The sequence below is a fragment of the Hylobates moloch genome, unplaced genomic scaffold (genome assembly GCF_009828535.3).
Source record: "Hylobates moloch isolate HMO894 unplaced genomic scaffold, HMol_V3 SCAFFOLD_12, whole genome shotgun sequence".
Taxonomy (NCBI): domain Eukaryota; kingdom Metazoa; phylum Chordata; class Mammalia; order Primates; family Hylobatidae; genus Hylobates; species Hylobates moloch.
Genome location: NW_026652287.1, coordinates 17,613,197 through 17,640,053, shown reverse-complemented (window position 1 = coordinate 17,640,053; position 26,857 = coordinate 17,613,197).

Below are 26,857 nucleotides of genomic sequence, written 5' to 3'. Positions count from 1 at the left end.
AAGAGACATAAGTGAAAGTCTTGGGAAAAATCCCCTTTCTGAATGCTCTTCATAACTGGAATGTGGACATGGGGCTTGAAGCTGCAACATACGTTTTTGCATTTGTGTGCGTCCTTGAGCTGCTCTAACAAAATACCAATATGGAGAGGCTTCCAAACCACAAAAAAAAATTTCTCACAGTTCTGGAGACTGGAAATCCAAGATCAAGGTGCTGGCAGATTCCATGTCTGATGAGGTCCTGATTTTTATACACAGCTATCTTCTCACTGTAACTTCACATGGCCGAAGGGGAAAGCAAGGGATCTCTCTCAGACCCCTTAAATAAGAACACTCATCCCATTCATGAGACTTCTGCCCTCATGACCCACCACCTCCCAAAGGCCTCATCTCCTAACAGCAGTATCTTGGGTATTAGGATTTCAACATATGAATTTGCAAGAAGTATAAACATTCCATCCATTGCAATGTTAAGGATGCATGGAGGAGAGGAGGAATGAAAAACTTGGGATCACTGATGTTAACGGCCGCTGGAATGATCCTCCTCTGGACTTTGTATATGGTAGCTTCCAAATCTGTCATCCATGTCCATTCTTCCATTGATGGACACTTAGGTTGATTCCATGTCTGGGCTGATATGAATAATACAATGAACATGGGAGTACAAATATCTCTTTGACTTACTGATTTTATTTCTTTCGGGTATATAATTCAGAAGCGGGATTGCTGGATCGAATGGTTCTATTTTTAGTTTTTTGAGGAACCTCCATACTGTTTTCCATACTGGCTGCACTAATTTCCATTCCCACCAACAGTGTACAAGAGTCCCCTTTTCTCCACACCCTGGCTGACATTCATGATCTTTTTTTGATAATAGCCTTTTTAACAGGTGTGAAGTGATAAATCTTTGTGGTTTTCATTTGCATTTCCCTGATCAGTGATATTGAGCATGTTTACATAAACCTGTTGGCCATTTGTATGTCTTCTTTTGAGAAATGTCTTTTCATGTCCTTTGCCTGTTTTTTAATCAGGTTACTCGTTTCCTTGAGTTCTAGGAGTTTCTTATATATTTTGGATATTAATCCTTTATCAGAAGTACAATTTGAAAATATGTCCTCCTATTCTGTAGGTCATCTTTCCACTATGTTGATTGTTCCCTTTGCTATACATAAGCTTTTTAGTTTGATGTAATCCTATTTGTCAATTTTTGCTTCTGTTGCCTGTGCTTTGGGGATCATATAAACGCAATAAAATACTATTAAGCATTAAACAAAAAAGGCAATCCTGTCATTTGTGACAACATGGATGAACCGCGAAGACATTTTGCTAAGTGAAATAAGCCAGACATAGAAAGACAAATTCTGCATGATCTCACTTTTATATGAAAACTGAAAAAGAGTCCAACTCATAGAAGCAGAGAATAGAATGGTGGTTACCAAGGGCTGGAGGCAGGGGAGAGGAAATGGAGAGATGTTTGCCAAAGGACACAAAATTTCAGTTAGAGAGGAGGAGGAAGTCCAGGATATCTATTGTACACATGGTGACTGTAGTTACTAACAGTGTACTGCAATCTTGAAAACTGCTAACAGAGCAGATTTTACATGTTCTTATTACACAAAAAAGTTCTCATCACTCACACACAAAAATGAAAGGTAATGAATATGTTAATTAGATTGATTTTGCTACCTCACAGTTTATATATATATCAAAACATATTTATGTTATATACTACATATATATTCAATTTTGTCGATTAAAAAATAATTAATTTTTAAAAATTCGTTGTCTATTTAAGCCACTGAAGCTGTATGTTCTGTTACTTGCAGCTGAATGTCTTCCTAACTGATACAAATGAATTTTCCAGCCAGCGTAATAGGCAATGTGGCCATAAGAAGCCAGTCAAAAGACCCTAGAAACTTGCCACTGAAATTCTGGTTCAAGGACCAACAGGATTCACAGCACCTGGAAGCTGGTTAGAAATATATAGTCTCAGGTCCCACCCTGGACCTCCTAACAAAATTTACATTTTAACAAATTCTCCAAATATTCATTCCACAATAATAAAAGATTAGAAACACTTCTGTAGAAAATCCTCATGGAACAGTTAGACTTTCTAACCTTTTGATTTAAGGACACTTGTCCGAAAATGCTCTAAAGCTGCAAAACCAGAACCTATCCGTGCAAGCAAGTTTTTTTTGTTTTTTTTTTTTTGATGCTTGCTGGACTCCATTCTGAGCCTCATAAGGCAACCAGAATTTGCTGTTAGCAGCTCTCCAAAGTGGTTGCAAGATTACCCAACACCCAGAAACGAAGCCTAAACATCCATCCCTTGATAAACACATCCAGGCCCTGAAAAGTTCAAGCTCTGTGTTGGGTCTTGACCTCTGAAGTATTTATACACAATGATGCACCTTCCAGATAACATCTCCTGGAATCTGCTTAGCAGCCAGGCTGCAACAGGGAGTGAGTGAATAAATGCTCTTGTTGTCTATAATTCAGCAAGAAAGCTTTTGCTAAGCCCCCAGACACAGCTAAGAATAGCTAGGTTCCTTCTCGTCTTTGAGAGCTCCAAGTTCAAAAATAAGTTTCCCGCTCCTCTCCTGCCTCCACTAGACTATGCTGTAGAAGCTCTCAGAGTTGGTGCTACCCTGGCCTATGCCCAAGAAATACCCTTGTTTGTTGGAATGGATTCAGCTCTTGGCTGATTTCTTCCTTGTACCACTCCTTGCCAGACTAGTTCAATCTTGGGTCATTCCTGTTTGGGTTTCTTGATTAACTCCAAGTCTCCCAGGGAAAGGAAGAGAAAAAAAGCTTTGTTAGAGCAACAAGGCCCATAAGCCACACCAGGCTAGGCTTGTCTTCTCTCTCCAAGCAGACCCTCCAGAAGACCTAGCTTTGTTCCTCTACTTTGAGAGTTCTACTCTTCTCCATGAATTCTAAAACTGGGTTTTCCCTCCTGTCCCCTGACTAAGGGAAAGTCTGAAGAGTAGGGTCTTTAGAATGTAACATGCCAAAAATCAAATCCCTGCTTGGCCTCTAACCAACTGTGGGACTGGGAGTAAGCGACTTGAGCTTCCCAAGCTTCAGTGTCCATGGTGATAATGATGTCCACTCATGGCTCATGCCAAGAATTTTGTGCATATCCACTAGAATGTGTGTCCTGTGAGGGTAAGATTTCTCCCTGAGTTGCCTATTGGTGTATCTCTGGTGTCTCTATCTATGCCTGATCCACTGAAGTTACTCAATAAATACATTTTTTATGAGTAGGGATAACCGATTCTTACAACAATCCTATAAGGTAGATGCTATAACCCTTCCCATTTTTCAGATGTTGAAACCAAGGTTCAGAATGGTGAAGTCAGTTGTTCAAGATCACACAGCCCATATGTGACAGAGTCAAGATTAGGACACAAACCTGCCTGCCTTCAAAGCCTATGCCAGCCATCCTAAGGAGCTGTAGATATTAGATATTGAAGTCAACGTGCATAACACACTTCACACTTGCTAGGTGGCCAAGAAATACTGTCTCCCTCTTCCTCTTGATCTCTCATACCATCTTCTCTCACCAATCCTGTTTCCTACTCCCCCATCTTTCCCCAAACTCTACTTCAAGTTGGAAAACATTGCCACAAATTTAAAAATAAACAAAAAAAAACTTCCTTGGCTTGGCCTCCTCAGGTCCCAACAACTGATAGGAAGCAGACATTCAAACTCAAGGGAAGGGAAAGAGGGTATACTCATCCTCAGTGACACTCCCAATGACAAGGACAGTTCTGCTTGAGACCTCAGTTTCCTGTTTTTTTAACCTCTACCTTTCTATCACAGCTGAGATGTGTCATGTCAGCATATTGTGATCATTCTTTAAGTGAGGTGTATACACTAGCTGCTTGTGAAAATTCAGGTTCCTGGGCCCTGCCCCCAATCTACTTAATTCAAATTTCTGGGGGCAGGGCCCCAGAGTGTGCATTTTTAATGATCTCCCTGAGTGGTTCCTAGGCACACTAAAGTCTGGAAACCCCTAACACAGAACTTTGGCAAGTGGGAGAGGAAAAGCAAGCGCTTTCTCAACCTGAGCACATAAAACTCTGCACTCCAAGCTGAGCTCAGGAAGCTGAGTTCCTGTGAGGGATGGCCTCTCATGTCTCTTATCCGCCATGCACCGTTGGGATCTCCTTCTCATTTGCCACTGGAGACAGACATTGTAGCTCTGCTTGGTTCCTGCACCCCTGAATTCATGCGTGTTCTGCATCATGTTCCACTCTGTTTCAACTGTCCCTGGGTGTAGCTTTGCCTTAAAGAAGTAAGTGGTCCCCAACTTTTTCAGCATCAGGACTGGTTTCATGGAAGACAATTTTTCCATGGATTGGGGGTCGGGGTGGTTTGGGGATAAACTGTTGCACCTCATATCATCAGGCATTAGTTAGATTCTCAAAAGGAGCGTGCAACCTAGATCCCTCGCATGCACAGTTCACACTAGGGTTCATGCTCCTATATGAATCTAATGATGCTGCTGATCTAACAGGAGGCGGAGCTCAGGTGGTTATGCTCTCTCATCTGCTGCTCACCTCCTGCTGTGTGTTTCAGTTCCTAAGAGGCCACAGACCAGTACCAGTCCACGGCCTGAGGGCTGGGGACCCCTGCCCTAGAGCATGCAGTGCTACCTCTAGCTTTCAACGAGGACTAAAATTTCCACTGAGCAGGAGAATTTAAAATATTAGTTAAAGGGAGAAGTTAACATATTAGTCACTGAGATAAATAAATACTACAAAAAAAAAAAAAAAGAAAGGAATAAAGGAAGGCAGGGAAGGAGGGAGGGAGGGGAAAAAAGTAGTCATTCACAGCCATGAACATGCCATGAGGTTTCCAGGGAGTGAAACACACACACACACACGCACATACGTTTGTGTTGCTATTTCACTCTCTTTCATTCATTTTTCCAAGTCCCTTCAACATCAACCTTATCACAGTTTTCTTTTTGTGGACCTGTGCATGTCCGTGAACCTCTCTGTGTCTCTGGAGCTGTAAAATTGGGATAATAACCCTACTTTTTCTGCCCCCAAAATGTCGTGAAATAATTTAGATGTGGCTGCTTTCTTTGAAAAGACTGGAGAGTTGTACAAGTATCACAGGTTATTGTGATCATTACCAGTTTCCAGGGCCCCTGAGATGCCCATGCCAAAGTACCCCAAGGCTCTCTACTGAGCACATATGAACCCGTTCTACAGCTGGACAAGCTGACTCAGTCTGAGCTTTGGCAACATGACCCAGTGAACAGTAGAACAAGCTGAAGACATCAAACAAGACCCCTAGCCCCTGCTTGTGGATGCTGTTGTGTTTTACATGTAAGTCAACATACTTTTGTGAAGGGAACAAAGGGAAGTGGGTCATAAAAGTTCAGGACCTTTGCTCCTGGAAGCTCTGAGCACTACTTCTTCCAGAAAGGTCCTTTGTTGCTTCTAGGCACTAATAGGATCAATTGACCTCATGGTAGTCCAGGATTTGGGGTCGTAAACTCCCTTTGGATCTGATAAAATATTGAGTCAAGGTCCTCTGCTTCCATCAGGGCACAGACAATGTCTGTTGCTTTAAATGCCATAACCCTAGAGTTCTGCCCAGGGACCTGACACATATTAGGCGCTCAATAAATGTTTGCTGAATAAGTAAGTGATTGAATAAGTGAATGAACAAAACAATAAATAAATTTCCCTGTGGGATGCTAGATAAACAGGATATGCTCTCTATGTCTCCTCTCCACACCCACAGCCAATGTTGACAGATTCCCATCCTGTGAGTCCAGATGCAGTCTCAATTCTTGTGGCAGCCATTTCCAATTATTTATTCATCAACTATCAATCCAGGGCCTCAAAGGTGCAAGGCACTGTTCTAGATACTATGGAACATGGCATTGGATAAAAAGCCAGCTCTCTACCCTGTAGCTGCTTTTATTCTACAGATTTGGCAGAAGAAATGAAACTGATTTACCACCCACAGCTGCCAGAGTAGGAGGAGTCTTTTCAGAGAGCCCTCCTCCCCAGGGGTCAAGTATTATTTTTCTTATACAACGGGAACATCATTCTCTGCTCACATCCCATGCTTGATCAACTGCTAGGTCCTACACACACAGATCCTAAAATAGTCCTAATATATTTTGAATCTGGTCACCTCCCCTAATCTCCACTCCCTAGTCCGGAATAACATCGATACTTCCCGGGCAACTGCAGTGGCCCCACCCCCACCATCCTCCAACTTATTATTCATGCAATGGCCTTAGCTCAGCACCTGACACACAGGGCTTTCGATAAAAGCTACTTAGTGTTTTTGTTTTTACAGCAGGGGATCAATACAAGGTAGCCCAATACTACAGTTTCTGCAATTATCACTGAGACAAAGTATATGGAGAGGCTGAAACACATAGACTCTGGAGTTAGACTTCCAGCACCCAAATATGTCTTTGCCATTTACTTATTGTGCATTTTTAACTTTAACCTCTCTGCATCTCAGTTTCTTCATCCACAAAACAGATTAAAATGAGCTGGCTGCAAAGTGTATGCACATTAATATATGTAAAGGGGTTAGACCAGTTTGAAGCACATAGTAAACACTCTGTAAGTATTAACCATTCTTGATTTTTTTTAACGTGGCAAAATTTAGAAGAGCGATTATGTAGGATACTTAGCACTCTTGTTTCACATGTTTTAATGAATCACTCACACACAGAATATATTGGGTACTCCTAGGTATGATAGGCAAATTCTATGAGGACATGGCTCCCAAATGCATTTCCCGCCACGGAGGGGAAGAAAACACATACCTTGGAACGCTCTCTCTTTTAATCACAGGAAAGACAAAATGGTAACGTTGCTTCACGCTTACCCTCCACAAGGCTGCAAACTATTTAAGCTTCGCCTTCCATTCACGAGCATCCACGCCCCTGACAATTCTCTGCCTGCTGATGATCTTCACCTGCTCCCACTGGCTGATGCATCCTGGTTGAACTCCCCCAAACCCCCACCTCCCCAGCCCCTCTTTTCTTCTCTTTCACCATTCCCAAATTCTCCGTCAGTCTCTGTTAATTTTCACTGAAGAAAAAAAAAAAGCTATTTCCTAAAATGTTCAAAAGTCTTTCCTCAGTTTGTTATTAAAGCAATTATCTAGCATAACAAACTGAAATCGCAAAAGGTATTCTAATGGGAAACAAATGCTCCTGACAAGCGACCAACTGGGCTCAGAATCTTAATTGAAAAATGAGGGGAAGGTGATTAGTAGGGAAAGGCAGGGGAGGAAAGATTTTCCACCTGGCCTTGGACAGTACATCAAAAGGCGGTCAGAAGGATGCTATTTATAATCATTATTGCTATGTCTTACAGGGCTGTTGGTCTCCCCTCCCTGCTGACTCCCCCCACAGTCCCGTTTCTGCATATAGCCTAGTTCACACAGCAGCCACCTTGTAGAGCTGGACTACATGGGGCCATGTCCTGAAGAAAACTTGCGGCCAAGCGTGGTGACTCATACCTGTAATCCCAGCACTTTGGGAGGCAGAGGTGGGCAGATCACCTGAGGTCAGGAGTTTGAGACAAGCCTGGCTGACATGGTGAAACCCCGTCTCTACTAAAAATACAAAAATTAGCTGGGCGTGGTGGCATGCCCCTGTAATCCCAGCTACTCGGGAGGCTGAGGCAGGAGAGTAGCTTGAACCTGGGAGGTGGAGGTTGCAGTAAGCTGAGATCGTGCCACTGCACTCCAGCCTGGGAGACGGAGCAAGACTCCATCTCAAGAAAAAAAAAAAAAAGGAAGAAAAAAGAAAACTTGCACGGTTTTAGGTCCATGTGCCACAGCCAGATGGGTTCCCATGTGTCTTCATTCCATCCCTAATATCTTTCCAACCTCACCTCAACCTTCCAATAGGTCATGGCCAACAGCAAAACCCAACACCTAGAACAGCTGCTGAACTTCCCAGATGCCCAGTAAAGTTCTGATTTTTTATGGGTATGGACTGGAATAGTGTGAATATCACAGGAAACAAGGCTAGGGGAAAACACATTCATTCCACAAACATTTATCAGGCATGTATGATGTGTATGTGGGTGGAAATAAAAGAGCTTTCTTCAAGTGTTGACATCAGTATGGAAGATAGGTTTAATTTTGAGCCAACTCCCATTGATTGGTCACTGTGACCTGAAACCATGACTTGAGAATATTCTGATCTCAGAAGGAAGTGATTCTCTGGTTGATTATTGATGCCTGTCACAGGCACAATATCGAGAAATGGGAGCACACTGCATATTTGACAAAGATTGTTTAGTGCCGCTCTTCTCAAACTGGAATGTGTATGCTAATTAACTGGGATCTTGTTAAATTACAGATTCTGAAATAGCAGGTCTGGGGTGGGGCCTGAGATTTAGTATTTCTAGCAAGATCCCAGGAGGTGCTGATGCTGCTGGGCCAGGGAAGTGTCCAGTAGGACCTATCAATAAAATCATCACATTCTCAGATCTGTCATTCACATGGTCAGATAACTTTATCTAAATCTTTGCACTGAAGAACAAGGAATTCCAGAGTACATTCTGAAAGGACGATTCAAGATCTGGTCTCTGAGTTTTCCAAAATCAAAGGCGGTGGTCCAGTCAGCTCAGACTTGGAACAGGTGTTTCCATGGATTGTCTGGGAGCAAATGAAGGCTCCCAGAGGGTTTCAGGCTCGGCTCAGAACTCCATCCAGAAGTTTAGATGTCTCTCCAAATCAACTCCAAGGCATCTGTCTGTCTCTGGGGGCCTCCTAGGAACTCTGTCTAAAGCTCCAGAAGACCGCATTCCTGGTGAACCTTTAGGCAGCACCACCTCCTTCTTGGCTGAACAGATGCTTACTTCAAAGTTCTCCTTTCTTGTGGTATTTTAGTACCTCTGGCCTTGGCCAGAAACCATCAACCCAGAGGCGTATAAAAGTGAAAAAGAAGAGAAAATAGAAAACATCGTTTATCAACTCCCCCACTCACACCTAAATATTGTCAAAGTGTTTTGTTTGGACCAAGTTTGAGTTTGGGGGAAGATCCAATGAGACCTTACAGAGTTTGTTAACTCTTGTTCTATTTCCCCACTTACATCCTCTTATACCAGAAGGAGCAAAAATCACCCACCAGATAGATGGTGTCATATTTACAATCTTCCAGCTGCTCAAAGAACATCTTCTAGCCATGCAGTGAGAGGGGTGACACAATGCACAGGAGACCTATGCTTGGTGGACAGATATACCTCTCCTGAGCAAGGTTGTATAGAAAAAGAGTTAAAGAGCAGATGGCTTGGAAATCACATTTTGGTTTTGAGATCCCAGCTTCACCACTGAAGTACTCCATCTCATACTCTCTCCTGCTCATGGACTATAGTCAAGCTGTACTGTCCATGTTTCTGTTCCTCTAAGCTTGTTCCCACCCCACTGTCTTTGCACCTGCTATTCTTTCCACTTAGAAGGATCTTCCACAAATCTTTAAATGGTTGCCTCCCATGACTTGAGTTGCACCTCATCTACCACCTCTACAGAGAGGTCTTAACTGATCATACCGGCTAAAGGAGTCCATACCACCTCTGGCCATTTTTAAGCACATTGCCCTAATTAATTTATTACATAGCTCTACTCTCTGTCTGAATGTGAATGACAGTTTTTAAAATTTGTTTATGTGTTAATTGTCTGCATTTTCCTCTAGAATATAAGCTCCATGAGGGTAGGAATTTGTCTTCTGTTTGCTGGGGTATTTTTATACATCTTGAAGAATTCCTGACACATAGAATGTACTCAATATATATTTATTATTGCTATTGAATAAATGATCTCCCTGGCTAGAGTGATTGGTTTAGGGCTGATCATGTGATTTTACCAGGGTGATGTGATTTTGGCAGGGCCAAAGCTTTTCCGGCTTTTTCTCTTGAGTTAATGGAAAGAGAAGTCACTTTCCACTGACCCCTCTAGAGGAATGTGGGTGTTGAGCTATCAGAAGACATTTCAGCTACTGGGTGAAGAAAGCCTGCCCAAGAGATGGCTTGAGCCCTGACCACAAAATGTAGATGATGTCTGTAACTAGAAACGTCTACCTTTGGCATCTTCAGCTACAGTGACTCTGTATCTGCCAATTCCTCCTCCCCCTATTCAACAACCATGCAGAAAGCTTAAATTGCCCTCCCCCTATTCAACAACCATGCAGAAAGTGTCTGTCATTGACAATTGATGCAGTCTAAGCAATCCATGTGGGATTGTGGCTAGATCTACATTAGGTCCTGCTTCTACCACTTCCTAGCTAGAGGACCCAGTAGCAGGTTTAATGCTAGTCCCCCTAAAACATGTTCACCATGTAACATCTGGAAAAAGGCCCTTTGCAGATATAATTACAGATCTCGACAGGAGACCATTCTAAATCATTCAGGTAGGCCCTACATCCAATGATAGTGTCTTTATAGGAGAAATACAAAGGCAAATTGGAGAGACACAGAAGAGAAGGCCATGTGAAGACAGTGGCAGAAATTAGCGTGACACAGATACAAGCCAAAGAATATCTGGAGCCTCAAAAGTTGGAAGTGGCAAGAAATGGCTTCTCTCCTGGAGGTTTTGGGGGATGTGCAGTTCTTCTTACACCTTGATTTGGGCCCAGTGATACTTATTCCAGACTTCTTGCCTCTAGAACTGTGAGAAAACACATCATTTTTGTTGTTTTAAGCCACCGAGCTTGTAGTAAATTGGTACAGCAGCCACAGAAACCTAATACAGATCCCCAAACTCTCCCCTATTTCAATTTCCTTTTCAGGAAAATTAAAACACTGATTTCTGCCCAGTTTTCATCAAAGAAGGAATCAAGTGGAGATAAAATTAACTGGGCCCAAATCACAGCTCTGTTCCTCACTAGCTGTGTGATCTCTGGCAGCTCTTTTTTTCTGAGTCATGGTTTTATAATTTGTGAAATGGGCGCATTAATAACCCTCTCCCCCATAAAATTTGCAGAAAGGATTAAATGCAGTAATGCATGTAAAGTTTTCTGTGCAGTGCCTGGCACATCATAGATACTCACTGGATTACCAGACTATTCTGGTCATGATATACTTTCATATATGTGTATTAGCTTTGTATCATAGGGGAGTCACTCTCAAAGAAAGTCTTGAACTATTATTTCAGGAAACTTTGAAATGTCTGTGAACAGGATGTTGACATTCTTAGATCAGTGATTTTCAAATGTTATAGTTAGTTGCTGATAAATTATTCTGAAAGATAGTTAAATGCAGAGATCACTGGATTCCTTCAGACTCTTCTTAATTGGGAATTCAAGAAGTAGGGCTGTGAACCTGGATTTTAAACAAGCAGAGCGACATGTGGAAGCCATTCTTTTTAGATTATAATTCCTATTATTATTACTTTGAAAACAGTTGCTGAAAATGTGCCAGACACAACCTACCCTGGTGAGTGCTGTCCGAGAAGCTGGACCCTGGTCTCCTGTCTCACTCCAAGCCTCTGCAACCAAGCATACTGTGCACTGGAGGGTTCAGCTGGAGACAGCCTCTCCCCAAGGTGGTTCCCACTGGGACCATATTCAGGGAGTCAGCAAGAGTTTTCTCCAACTCCCACAGACCTTGTGATGTGGTGTTCCCTGTCAGGTGAGGCAGAGGGAACATATGTGAGGAACACATATCATAAACAACGGAATCCATAAATCTTGGGCATGTTGTCTGGTTCCTTAATTCCAGTTGCAGAACAACAGTCAGGACCAGGAATTGCAGGCAGATCTGCAGGCTGCCCCAATGTGCCTTCTGAAGGCCAGTTGCTGCAGAGAGAAGCTCATGTTTGCAAAAGCTTTTTATCTGTCTTTGATTTATCACCTTCACTTTTTTTTAATGGAAGATGCAAAAATTAAATAACTTAAAAGCGAGTCTCTAACATTCTTGCCTGTAGCCTTAGGAAGCACAGGACTTAGGTGATGCTCAGCAAGTCTGTGAAAGCCCCAAGTTCCGAGGCAAACTTCTTTTGGTTTTTTTGTTTTTTGATGATGAATCATCCACTTTATGTTTTTTTTTTAATTTCAGTAGTTTTGGGGGTACAGGTGGTTTTTGGTTACATGGATAAGTTCTTTAGTAGTGATTTCTGAGACTTTAAGACACCCATCACTGAAGCAGTGTACACTGTACCCAGTAGGTAGTCTTTTATTCTTCACCCCCTCCCAAACTTCTCCCCTGAGTCCTCAAAGTCTATTATATCACTCTTATGCCTTTGTGTCCTCACAGCTTAGCTCCCACTTATAAGAGAGAATGCACCATATTTGATTTCCCATTCCTGAGTTACTTCACTTACAATAATGGCCTCCAGCTTCATCCAAGTTGCTATAAAAAGACATTATTTCATTGCTTTTTATGGCTGAATAGTATTCCATGGTGTATATATATCACATTTTCTTTATCCACTCGTTGATTGATGGGCACTTAGTGTGGTTCCATATCTCTGCAATTGTGAATTGTGCTGCTATTAACATGTGTGTGCATGTGCCCCCTTTATATAATGACTTCTTTTCCTTCGGATAAATATCCAGTAGTTGATTGCTGGATCAAATGGTAGTTCTACTTTCATTTCTTTAAGGAGTCTCCATACTGTTTTCCATAGTGACTGTACTAATTTACATTCCCACCTGCAGTGTAAAAGTGTTCCCTGTTCACCACATGCATGCAAGGCAAACTGTTTGGAAGGAAAGCTGTTCCCTGAGTTCAGATTCTGCCTCTATGTTATCTGCATTTACTTGTTTTCTGGCATTCACAGAGCTAGGAATACAGTAATGTATTTCCGGTACCTACATCTCTACCTAATTAAAAAAAATACAAAAACAAAGAAACATTGAGACAATGCTATGTTTCAGGAACAATAGAAAGTCTGTATACCCTTAGCCTGCATCATTCATTTGTATGCCAGATCTCTGAAAGGAGTTTGTAAAACCAGTTTGAGTGAGCTCCTGGTACTGGGGCCTGCAGACCAGGAGAAAGGGCTGGATTCCAACCCCAACCTCAGGACTAGATTCAGTGTGTGGGTTCTGGTGCTGACTGGCTGACTTGAATCCTGGTTCCCTCACTTCCTGAGTAACTGCACCTCAGTTATGTAATCTGTAAAATGGGCACAGCTACCCTTACCTCTCACTTAGGGTGGCTGTGGGAGTTGAAAAGGGCTAGTTGAGCATGCAATAAGTTCTACAGATATTAGCTAGTAGCACTATCTTGGGAAGTTTTCCTAATTTCTCTGGGGAGGCTAGACACGCGGCTAATTCTTCCTGACTCACAGGAGTGTGGTACGGTACTGATGAGACAGCACCTGTTCTGTGTGTAGCACAGAGCCTGGAACACTTAGCAGGTACTGACCCAAAGTCGGGTGTGTGTTTTCCCATGAATGGGCAGAAGTGGAGCTTGCAAATGCTTTTTTGCAAGAAGTAGCAGTTATCATTGAGTTGCTACTGAGTTAAAGAGAAAAGAATCCCCATTACTGAATAGAGAGACATTACACCCAATAACCAATGAGTCAGGATACTGCATGGGTGTGATGATTGGGGGACTACATGAGAGAATAAACTCTACAGCGAATCCAGCAACACAGAGCCTCAGGCCACACTTTTCCATGCCAGGGTGCTGTCTTCTCAGGCTGCAGACACACAATAAGATGCTCTTCTCACAGTGCCAGATCACAATCCTTGCTGGGAGGGTCCGTTAACACCACGAACTTGTTCTGTCCTAACAGCCTGTGCTTACCCTTCTCTAGTGTGATTTAATGCTTCAAGCCTCTGAGCTCAGGGCCAAAAATAAAATGGTGGGGAAATCAGACACAGCGCTAGACACCAGCAATATATTTAGGGAACAGGAGCATTTGTTCTGCCCATTTTCAAGTTTCCTTTTTTTTCTATTTTTTTCTTTATGACTTTATGGCACGTGGTTGAGATAAGGAAGCTTCCAAGAGATTTCAGCGTGGAATAAAGATGTTTCCATAAGTAACACTGCAAATATAATTCATTTTACTATTGATCACCGGGAATATGGCAGTGAACAGAACAGACAAAACATCCCTGCCCTCTTGAAGCTGGCATTCCAGTGGGGTGGAGGGTTTGGGCCAAAGAATGACAAAAGATGAAATGGTTTTTGTCCCCTCCATGTTTTCCTCTAAGGAGAGGCACTAGGCAAAGTTCTCCTGATGATTGCGTAAACTGAGCCTCTTGCACAATCCCAGTGCAAATCACACTGTGGATGATGTCAGTGGCCCTCCCTAGAGTCATCCATTACCTAAACTGTTTGACCATAAGCTACAGTCCTGAAGATACAGGGCAGGAGCTAGTGTTGGGTTATATTGAGGCGAATACCCAATGCCTCAAATGAGAAACGAAAACATACATAGAACAAAAGGTGCTACCGGTGGGCCCTGCTCTTCTGCTTGCATTGGTCTGAATATCTAACAACAACTGCAGCATCCATCATCTACCGGGAAGTGACAGTGTATCAGAGCCTGTGTCAGGTCACACAGAGAACAGGAATTGGGAATCAAGTCATCATGATTAAGCAATTAAAGAGACTCTCTTATTAAACAAAGACCATGGCTAAATATTGAAATTGGGAAAAGGGCTTTTCCTCTCATGTCCTTTGGTTCTACTATTTTTTTTTTTAGATTCTGCATAATGGGGTCTCATTATGTTGACCAGGCTGGACTCAAACTCCTGGCCTCAAGTCCTCCTCCCACCTGAGCCTCCAGAGTAACTGGGACTACAGGTGTGTGCCACTATGCCTATCTTAGTCCTACTATTAACTCTCCTGGAAACGCTAGTTTCCCTCCTAACTCCTCTCTCTTTCTCCTTCCCTCCTCTCTCTCTCTATCAAATTCTCCCCATACTCAAACCTACCTCATATGCTGTTTCCAACACGAAACAAAAGCCCCAGTGATGCATAAAACAAATCCTTGTGCATGTCAGTTATCCTTGGATTTTTGTAACATCCTCCGCTGGCACCTGACACCCAGTGGAGGCTCAAAGACTCTTTTCAGTTTGAGAGAATAACAAGCAGAGAACTTTTTTGGAACATGTCTTATTCAATTATGTATTTTTTGAAAGCCATGACTTTGAATTATGATTCTAGATACTGATATTTATATTTTTTAAGCCCCAAGTTTTTTGTGTCATTAGAACTAAGTTTAGTTGTAACAGTCTCAAACTAAAGCAGTGTACTCACAGTAGAAGTGTCCTGCTCTCTCATATATAAATCTGAAGAGAAGAAGTCTAGAGCTAATGGGAGGCTTTTGCAGGTCAAGTCCCCAGAGGCCAAGCCTCCTTCCAGATTTTGGCCCTGCCTTCCTTAGGATGTGGCCCAGGTTCATGTAATCCAAGTTGACTGCCAGGACTGTCACCATGCTATTCACCTTCCAACCAGCAGGAAGGAGAAAGGAACAACAAATGAAAACAAACAAATAAATAAACAAGGGTCTGAGCTAGCTGTCTTTTTAGGAAAGATCTTATAATATACTGGCCAAAGCTTAGACATATGGCCAAATCTAGTGACAAGAGAGGCTGTAGTCTTTATTCTCAGGGACTGTATGTCCAACTCAAATGATGTATATGTGCTTTTTTTGTTTGCTATTCTGATTTTTCCTTCTCCGAAATGAGGAAGCTAGTCTGGCTGGAAACTTGCCATGAGGGTATAGCAGCAGGAACCCTCATTGATATCCCAAACCAAGCCCTCATTTATATCCCAAACCTAGGCTAGAAAGCTCAGTGTTTGGTGCCATTGAATGTTGGCTAGGTTATTCATTCATATCAGTTATTAATAAAGCAGTGGCCTGCTTCCTGCTTGGCGGGTATTCCTTTATGTGAAAAGCTCCCTCTGTTAGGACCCTTTAAGGGGGAAGAGGTGAATGGCAAAGCACTGTGATCTCAAGCTTTGCACGATTAGCCCATAATTGAAACCTCATCCCCACCTCTAATAGGCCCTACATTGTGTAAGGTGCTGTGTAGAGCTGCTGTCGTTCATTCACCACAAAATGCACATATGATTTTTGTTATCCCCACATTACAGAAGAGGAAGCAGAGATGCTGAAGGTAGACTATCTTTCTCAACCTCACTGTGCTGTCTCAGAAGAGGCAGACCACAGGCTCCAAAGCCAGTCTCTTGACTTCAGCCACTAATTTAACTCCAGCTACCTTTTATCCCCTCTTCTCTCATTTTCCCCGGTTTTAACTTCTTCATGAAATTACATATTTTATTTTTGCATTTCATTTAATCTCACTTTATTGTTCTTGTTGTTATTGTTATTTTTATAATCCCACTAAATTCTTACCAGAACAATGAAAAACCTGAATTGTCCCATATAATTGTGGATGCCCATGTCTTTCCCACTGAACTCTGAGTTCTCTGAATTCCGTGACTGGGCCTTTCTTTCTGCAACCTCGGCACCTCCTCCCAGCCTTGGCACATGGTTGGCTCTCAGTCCACACTGGAAAAAAGGACACAGTTCCACCTCCTCCTCTTTCTCCAGACCTAGCCAGCAGTTGGAATTCCAATCCCTGGTGGGACAGTCATTGGTTTGTTGAGCAATCTCTGGCTGGTTGAGGATGGGTTTTCTTTGATCTGTCTGGGTGATCTTTGGGGACTAATGAAGCCAAGCTGGGCCAGCAGATTTGGTCAGCATCTGGGACCATGGTTTCATGTGGTAATTGGAACATGATTCCAAAGGAACTGTGTCCATCATTCCTGGACCTATCGTTTCATTATGGTGACTGAGCTTCCGGAATATTGCAACCCCTGACTTATCACACCATGTCTCTGTGTGGGAGAGTCTTTCCTCATTACTTCCCATGGTGTCCAGTCTGAGTATCTCAAAATAACTTGCCTTTATTGGCTGTTGTTCAATAAGTCTTAATCTGTACTCATTCATTTGATATTGGCAATAATCCCTTGAGCTAGAAACTAATATTATCTGCCTGTTATGGATGAGAAGACCAACACATGTAATGAGGGCAGCTAGCTTTCTCAAGGGCACACAGTGGCAGAGCTGGGGCTCAAATTCTGGTGTTCCAGCCCCAGAACCCGGACTCTTAACCACTCCATTATACGGACGCAACCAAAACTTGGTAGCCATACAGGTGTAGAGCATACTGTCATGCTCAGCATGCTTCCTCGCAGTGTAGCATTGACCATATGGGAGGCACAAATTACCAACAGGTGGGGCTTTCTTGACCAGTGTTGTGCTACTCTGAAATGATAGAAGATGTGAAGTTGGTTGTCAACTGTAGTGTTTTGACTTAGACACACTTAGGTCTGGTTTTTAGCTCTGTAACTGGGTGAGGCAGCATCTTTCAAGCTATCTGTCCACCTTCTAATGCCACCTTAACTGAGTCCTTCACCCACAGTGATCAATCCCCCTGAGGCCATATTATATCATATGACCCCATCCACCCACAGCCTCTGATATGTGACTAGGATTAAACACTTGACAGAAGCTAAGCCAATAGAAATTTTGTGCCCAGGATTCTGAGAGGGAGAGTTGCTCTATTTATCTATTTAGATGTCTTTTTTTTTTTTTTTTTTTGAGACAGGGTCTTGCTCTGTCACACAAGCTGGAGTGCAATGACATAATCATAGCTCACAGCAGCCTCAAACTTCTGAGCTCAAGGGATCTTCCTGCCTCAGCCCCCTGAAGAGCTGGGACCATAGGTATGAACCATAATGTCCACCTAATCTTGTTATTATTTATAGCGACAGGATCTTGCTATGTTGCCCAGGCTGGTCCTAAACTCCTGGGCTCAAGCGATCCTTCTGCCTCACCCTCTCAAGATGCTGGGATTACAGGCATGAGCCACTGTGTCTGGCCTATTTTTGTGTTTTAATCTTTAATATGAGAGTTTGGTGGTGGTCATCTTTGATCACTCTACACACGAGAAAAAGAAAGCTATGAAGCTAAGGGGCAGATAAGAGAGAAAATGTAAGCCACATTTTTCTAGCTGTTCATTCCTATCCCTTCCCAAAATCCACCTGCCCCTCTATCTTTGGTAGACCATCTAGTGCTTTATTTTTCCCTCGAGATAGCCTCTGGATTTTATTACTTGCAACCGAAAAGACACAACCTCTGTTCGCTCCACCTGGAACATAAATTTCTAAGCTTTTTGCAATGTTAACTCCTTATGTAATTCAGCTTTTAAAGTTTTGCCTCAAATCCACCCTTTACATGGAGTTCTTAAAGCACTGTAATTACTTAATAATATTTAATAGTGAATGGATAAATGAAATCTTACCAATACCTAATGTTACTTTGAGAAAATTCATTCACATCTCTGAACCTCAGTTTCCCCAACTGTGAAACAGAAGAATAGAGAGCCAACCTCAACAAGGCAGCTGCGGAGACTGAAAATAAGGTGTGCAAGGTGCCCGGCACAGAGGAAGCACTCAGTGAACAGCAGCCACTCTGGACAATGATCTGCAGGCATCCCCAGTGATAGGCAATTGATTCCTGCCCCAGGTAATGTCCTCTTTCTATGTCTTGGCTCGAACCTCCAGCAGGGTGAGACTGTGGAAAAAGGAATAATCTGAAATTAGATTTGCCCCTATGATTCCCAAATCAGAATCCATTTTCATTTGATGTCTCTATGCCCTGACTAGAGCAGCTGTGCCGGGGATTAAATAAGGAGGACAGATCTGTCTTCTAAAGAAAGGAGAATTTTCCATACTGGTCTGTCAAGATATTTACTTTCCCACTGTTTGTCTGGGTTGGATCCCAGATTCGCTGTCACACTGGCCTCCTCCCTTGCAATAACCAGAGATCATATTAAGCGTCCACTCACAGAATTGAGAAGAGAGATAGAAATGCATTAGTGTCAAGATCTCCAGGGTGCATCTAAAATAAATATGATTCCTCTCTTCCCACTCCTCACACCATATGCGGGGGACACCCAGTGTTTATTTTTCAGCTGCGCCAGCCAGTCTGGAAGAGGATACCATGGAAATGGAAGAAAAAGGATCAGGGTGGTGTAACATATCACTGGGGGAAGTTTAGGGCCCATCACTCAACAAATAACAAGTCAACAAACCCTGTCGCTTGGATATCCTCTGTGAAAGCTGCATCACCCTGTTTCACAATAACTTTAATCTGACTGTGTAAATTCAAGAAGTTCCCATGGCTTGTAAATGACTGGCTCAAAGTGGCCCGTTAAAATAATTCAGGCTTTTTGCAAAGAAAAAAATGGGGGCAGCTTTAAAGTAAACCACAATGCATAAGTCACCAATATGTTAGATGTTGGTGGAAACCAGCAAACTAAACTTAACTTATATTGTGAGGCCATACACAATTTTTTTCTTTAATCAGCCTGCTTTCCTCTCATGGGTGATTGGAGCTAAATTTTATAATGTGGTAGAAAAGATACATTGGCGTTAACTTAATGTGGAGTTAACTTGTGTACATTATGTAACTTTGGGCAAGTAACTTTTATGTGAAACTCAGATTGCCCATCTAGAAAATGAGAAAATTGGACAGTAGGTAGGAGAGTATATATTTGGCTCACAGGTCGTAACTCTCTATTGTCACATCCACAACAGACATCACTAGTCGATCATTTTATTTATTTTTCCTGTTGAACCCGGATGAGGTCTCAGGATCTATCTCAGCCAAGAGTTTCAGGGAGCCACTACCCACTGATAAAAGATAGACTTAGAGAAGAAGCTTCTCTGTCATTCCTACAGCAGATGATTCTTGAACGTTCTTTGCATTGCACAAGCACTGTGTCATGTGGGCAATTGGACATGCCACCTCCACCCTACATAAATTTGTAGAGGTACTTCTTACCTTCATACCTTCAACCAGACTCGGTAAACTGCCTTTGAAATAAGGTCATTAGGAGGTAAGATTTCCAAATAATAATTTGCACTCAAGTTTCAACTTTTTGTTGTTTGTTTGTTTGTTTGTTTTTATTCGTCAAATTGCTCATCCCATGAAAGCTTCAGGAGGAGATGTAACTCATTGCATGGGAGAACTACATGGAGATGGCCTCAGAGCAATTCACAGGACTGTTCTGAATTGTCAAGATCTGCATTGGGTCCAGAAGACCCGGAAGCTTTACCAAACTTATACATGAAATTTCTCCACAGACCCCAGCTCAGCCCTGCTGACTTGGTAGTGACTCATTTTTCTTTTTCTTTTTTTTCAGATGACCAATGAAAGGATCGGTCTGCCTCTCCAAAGTCCTCAGAAAGAATACCAAAATTGTGGCTAGGTCTGAGAAAGTTTTTATACAATGTTATGGGATTGGTAAATCCATTGTAGCACTGGCTCATCCATCAAGGCTGACATATGGCAGGGTGACGCTTCCCTAAGCATTTTTCTTTGGTGAAGGAGAAATGCTAGTTCCTATGAGAAAAGAATATGAGACTGACTCAGAGTCCTATTTATGTTTGATGCTACTGGGCACAGCTGTTTCTGACTTCAGGGTATCTATCACATCTATGACTTTTTCTCCAGCAACCCCTGTGATAAAGTTGATGAAATTAGAATCCCCATAGAAGAATGGTGGCTGGCACTATACTTTGGGGACACAAGTTGTGAAACTCTCAGTGGCCCAGCATCCAAATTTCTATTGTGCAGAATCTTCTCTGATTTTGGAAAATGCCTTACAAAGTTAGGATGTTGGGACAAGGCTCATGGTGATGACACAGGCAGGTTTGTTTTTGGAGTGGGGACAAATATTTTGAATCCTGCTTGCTGTTTATTTTGTCTAATGTACACATGAAACTCAGAATGACGTTACCAGGGATATTGCACATCAAGCACTTAGCACAGTGTCTGGCAGGTGGAAGGGGCTCAGTAATGGGAGCCACTGAGTGGATAATTACAATAGCATCTTAAGTAGGCTTCCTGCCTCTAACTTTAATCTTCTCTGTTCCTCCCTCTACTCTAAGCAAGAGTGAAGATGATGACAATGACGATGATGATGATAAGGATAGTAATGGGTTTCCCGTTATCAAGCACCCACTGCATGCCAGTAAGTGTTTGCTTGCACCATCTCATTCAATCCTTTCAATGGTTATAAATATTATTATGCCAATGTGAACATTGCAGAAAATGAGGCACAGAGAGGTTGTGTTCACTTGCTAAAGTCTTGCAGCTTGTAACTGTATGAGCCAGGATTTGAACCCCACCCCTCCTCTTAAGCACTTTGCTATGCTGTCTTTCATTCACCCGTCCAATTATTATTTATTGAGGGCCTACTACCCTCTTAGTATATGGTCTATCCTGTTCAAGCCTGGTATAGACTGAATGTTAACTATATGATAGAAATTATCATTATTAATTATTATTTTTATTTAGATAATTTTGCCTCATAAGGGAGGCTGAAATAATTATAATATTTGTCCTGAAAAGTGTAGCCAGAGAGTATGATATGAAAGGATGGACATTGCATTAGGATCCATGAGTCCTGGCTTCTAGTTCCAGCTCTGATCCCCACTCACTGTGCTGCATTAAGCAGGGCATTTCCCCTATCTGGGCTCTGGGTATCACGGGTTACCTCTCAACTCAGCTGTTACAGGTCCCCTTCCGTCTAGAGGAGAACATCAAAGCCAGGAAAAACTAAGCTTCCCTAAACCTGCAGTGCTTTACCTGATGGAGCCAAACACCAAGTAGCAAACCTAACACCTTGATGCTGTGTAAATTGGCACATACACACAGCTTCCACGTGGTGATGACTAACAAAACAAGCTTTTATCTACCCCACGGGGTCAGCCTCCCTTCTGAAAATCAAGCAGCTGACTGAGTCCAGGTCCAAGTCCCAGTGGGAGTGAGAGCCCAGAGCAAAGCGTGCATTTACATTCCATGATGATGATGCTCGGTGATGAATGAACCAGCTTCTTGGCAGGAAGGAAGTTCCTACAGGTTCAGGTGACCCTCCTGGCAATGTGTTTATTTGACAGCCTAAGGCAGCAAAAATTCACAGAGAAGAGAAAAGAGAGAAGAAAATGGCATAAAAGAAAGGTTATTTAAGAACATCAGGATCCTCCCTGGCCAGCCAAACACTCATAAAACTATAGCAGAAGATCATATAAACACATTGTGAAAAAATAAGGTAATCAGAGACTAAAAAGGTCCTAGAGAGGTATTAAGGCCAGGAAACATGTACTTTCTCTATCTCAGTACTTAGGCTCATTAATTTTTATTTAATCTACTTGGCACATAATAAATACTCAAGAAATATTTGTGAAATGAATGAACTACAGGAATAAATCCTTGTTGACTATGGCTGCCAATGACGGTGTCACAGGTTAAATGGGTGGTGGGAGCCAGGTACAATTTGAATTGCTACAAAAAGAAAATAATTCAGGAAGACCATCAATTTTAACAAAGGTCCCCATGAGAGAACAAACTTGGCTTGTTCTGTTGGGAGTTAAATTATTCAAAAGAGGCTAGACTATTTTGCAGACAATTTCCCTGGAATTTTAGTGATTCAATATCATAAAGGTTGATTTCTTATTCATGTTGTATGCCCAGCAGGTAATGTAAGGGGGCTGTGCTCCACATAGCCATTCAAGGATCCAGGATGATGGCAGGATCCGTTGACTACCTAGTCTTAGCTGCATCATCTGCAATATTAGCCTGCCATGGTCACCACAGAAGGGGAAGAGAGCTCATGGAGAACCCACATCTGATTTGTGTGCTTTGGCATGGGAATGACATGTATTCCCTCTTCTCTCAGCCCAATAGACAGAATTGGAGACATGGCTCCACCTGACTCTAGTAGGCTGTGACATACAAAGAACCCACGGCTCTGCTTCATAGCAGTCATTAGGAGAGCAACCTGCTAGAGTGGTAAACACATTTTAGGTAAGGTAGAAAAATAATTAAGTATTTGTAGTTTTGCTATGACAATGCATGACCTAGAAGTATCTCCAATAACATAGGAAAACCCCTTCTATGGTGTGCTAAAATTTTTCAATATATTAAAAGAAATCTTTATTCTTTTCATTTTATGATTTCAAAGCTGTTAGAAAAGGACTCCAGTCTTTTGAGTCCATAGCCTCTTCTCAATGACATATGAGTGAATTCAGGTGCCTGCAAAAATTAATTCTTAGGAAGGGCAGAGATTCTAAACTTACATAGAGCTGGGTGCAAATTCCAGCTCCACCACCCTCCTCAAGGCCCTTAACCTTCATCTCTGCATTCATTCATTCAGTTAATATTTACTATGCACCAACCCATTAATCAAGAAAGATAAAAGGGAAATACCCTGACATAATTCTTATCCTCAGTAAGCCTTCAGACTATTGGATGACACCTAAACAAAATGGACTGATACAATTAATGTTAATACTTTTAAAATGTCTATACTACCCAAAGCTATCTATAGTTTCAATACCATCCTATCAAAATCCCAACAGCATTTTTTTTGCAGAAATAGAAAACAAATTCTAAAATTCTTATGGAACCACAAGTTACCCAGAAACCAAGCACTATTGAACAAGAAGAACAAAGCTGAAAGCATCACCACTTCCTAATTTGAAAATATGTTTCAAAGCTACAGGCATTAAAACAATACAGTACTGGCATAAAGACAGACATGTAGACCAATGGAACAAATAGAAAGCCCAGGAATAAACTTGTTAATATATAGTCAATTGATATTTGACAAGGGTCCCAAGAACACACATAGAGAAAGGGTATTCTGTCCAATAAATGGTGTTGGTAAAACTGGATATCCATGTGCAAAAGAATGAAAGTGGACCCTTATCTTACACCATACACAAAAACAAACTTAAAATGAATTAAATATTTAAATTAAGATCTGAGGCTATAAAGCTCCCAGGAAAAAATGGGAAAAAGTATCCTTGATATTGACATTGGCAATGATTCCTTGGATATGGCGCCAAAAGCACAAGCAACAAAAGCAAAAACTGACAAATTGGACTATATCTAACTAAAAACCTTCTTCAGAGGACAAAAAAACTTCAAAATGATAATATGACTAACAGAATGGGAGAAAATGTTTGCAAACCATAACTGTATATACCATTAAGGGTTGATATCCAAACGATATAAGAAACTCCTACAATTTAATAGGAGAGAGGGAGAGAAAGAGAGAGAGGAGAGGAGAGGAAGGAAGGAAGGAAAGAAGGAAGGAAGGAAGGGAGGGAGGGAAAGAAAGAGAAAGAAAGAAAGAAGAAAGAAAGAAAGAAAGAAAGAAAGAAAGAAAGAAAGAAAGAAAGAAAGAAAGAAAGAAAGAGAAAGAAAGAAAGAAAGAAAGAAAGAAAGAAAGAAAGAAAGGAAAAGAAAGAAAGGAAAAGAAAGAAAGAAACAAAGGAAAGAAAAGAAAAGGAAAGGAAAAGAAAAGAAGAGAGAAAGCAAAGAAATAAAGAAGAAAGGAAGGGAAGAAGGAAGGAATAACAGAAGAAAGGAAAGAAGGAAGTAAAGAAGAACCAGATTTTTCAAGGGGTAAAAGACTTGAATAGACATTTTCCCAAGGAAAACAAACCAATGACCAATAGTTATGAAAAGATGCTCAACATCAACAGAGAAATGCACATCAAAACCACAATGAGATCTCACCTCACACCTGTCAGAATGGCTATTGTCTTAAAAAGATAACAAGTTTTGGTGGGGATGTGGAAGAAAGAGAACTCTTGTATAATTTTGGTCAGAATGTAAATTGGTGCAACCACTATGTAAAACAGTACAGAGGTTGCTCAAAAAGTTAAAAATTGGTCATCATGGCTGGGCATAGTGGCTCACACCTGTAATTCCAGCAGTTTGGGAGGTCAAGGCAGGTGGATCTCTTGAGGCCAGGAGTTTGAGTCCAGCCCAGGCAACATAATGAGACTCCATCTCTACTAAAAATAAAAGAATTAGCTGGGTGTGGTGGCACATGCCTGTAATCCCAGCTATTTGGGAGGCTGAAGCAGGAGAGTCACTTGAATCCAGGAGGTAGAGGTTACAGTGAGCTGAGATGGTGCCACTGCACTCCAGCCTGGGTGACAGAGCAAGACTGTCTCAAAAATAAATAAATAAATAAATAAATAAATAAATAAATAAAAATAGATCATTATATCATCCAGAAATCCCACTTCAGGGCGTATATTCAAAGGAATTGAAATCAGAATTGCATTATTCACAATAGCCAAGACATGAGGGCAACCTAAATGTCCACTGACAGATAAACAGATAAAGAAAATGGGTATATACATATAATGAATTGTTATTCAGCCTTAAAAAGCAAGAAAATCCTGCCATTTGAAACAATGTGGATGAACTTGGAGGACATTATGGTAAGTGAAATGAGCCAGGCACAGAAGGACAAGTACTACATGAACCCACTTCTATGAAGAATCTAAAATAGTCAAACTCACAGAAGCAGAGAGCAGAGTGGTGGTTGCCAAGCCTACAGGGAGGGTGAAATGGAGAGATATTGGTCAAGTCATACAAAGTTTTGATTATAAGTCCTAGATATCCAGAGGACAACATAGTGGCTATAGTTAACAATATTCTATCGTATACTAAAAATATGCTAGAAGGATAGATCTTACATTGTCTTCTTATCACAATAATAATAACCATATTAAACAAAGAGGGCAGAAGGAAACTTTTGGAGGTGATTGAAATGATTATGGTGTTGATTGTGGTGATAACTTCACAGGTGTACACTTATCTCCAAACTCATCAAGTTGTATGCACTAAATATGCACAGCTTTTCAATGTGAATCATATCTCAGTAATTTGGCTTAAAAATGGACTGACAATAAAGTAAGAAAGACAGAAGTTAGATTTAAAGGGAAAATTCTGGTGCCTCAGAATTGCAGAGGTTCTTGAAATGGGAAAAGGCAATGAGCCTCCTCACTTCAAAGGACATTAGAGATATTTTTAATAACAATATTTTTTTTTCTGTTTTTTTATTTTATTATTATTATACTTTAAGTTTTAGGGTACATCTGCACAATGTGCAGGTTTGTTACATATGTATACATGTGCCATGTTGGTGTGCTGCATCCATTAACTCGTCATTTAGCATTAGGTATATCTCCTAATGCTGTCCCTCCCCCCTCCCCCCACCCCACAACAGTCCCTGGAGTGTGATGTTCCCCTTCCTGTGTCCATGTGTTCTCATTGAATAACAATTTCTTTAATCTCAGGATTCTATTGCCAGCATTGGTCCACCCATCTCCTTGCTAATTGGGCAGATCCCTGCTTCTAGAAAGAAGGCTGTTAATTCTTTCTTTCTTTTTTTCTTTTTTTTTGAAACAGAGTCTTGCTCTGTCACCCAGGCTGGAGTGCAGTGGCATGATCTTGGCTCACTGCAACCTCTGCCTCCTGGATTCAAGTGACTCTCCTGCTGAAGACTGTTAATTTTTTTTTTTGCTTGTTTTATTTTTATTCAAGATCAAAGTTTAAACAAATGGAGTAATGATAGCTTTTCTAGAAAAACATGAACATCATTCTTTGATAATGAAAATGTCTTTACTGTTAAAGAAACACTGAACACTTTTACACTGTTAGTGGGAGTGTAAATTAGTTCAACCATTGTGGAAGACAGTATGGCAATTCCTCAAGGATCTAGAACCAGAAATACAATTTGATGCAGCAATCCCATTACTGGGTATATACCCAAAGGATTATAAATCATTCTACTATAAAGACGCATGCACACGAATGTTTATTACAGCACTGTTCACAATAGCAAAGACTTGGAACCAACCCAAATGCCCATCAATGATAGACTGTATAAAGAAAATGTGGCACATATAGACCATGGAATACTATGCAGCCATCAAGAAGGATGAGTTCATGTCCTTTGCAGGGTCATGGATGAAGCTGGAAACCATCATTCTCAGCAAACTAACACAGGAGCAGAAAA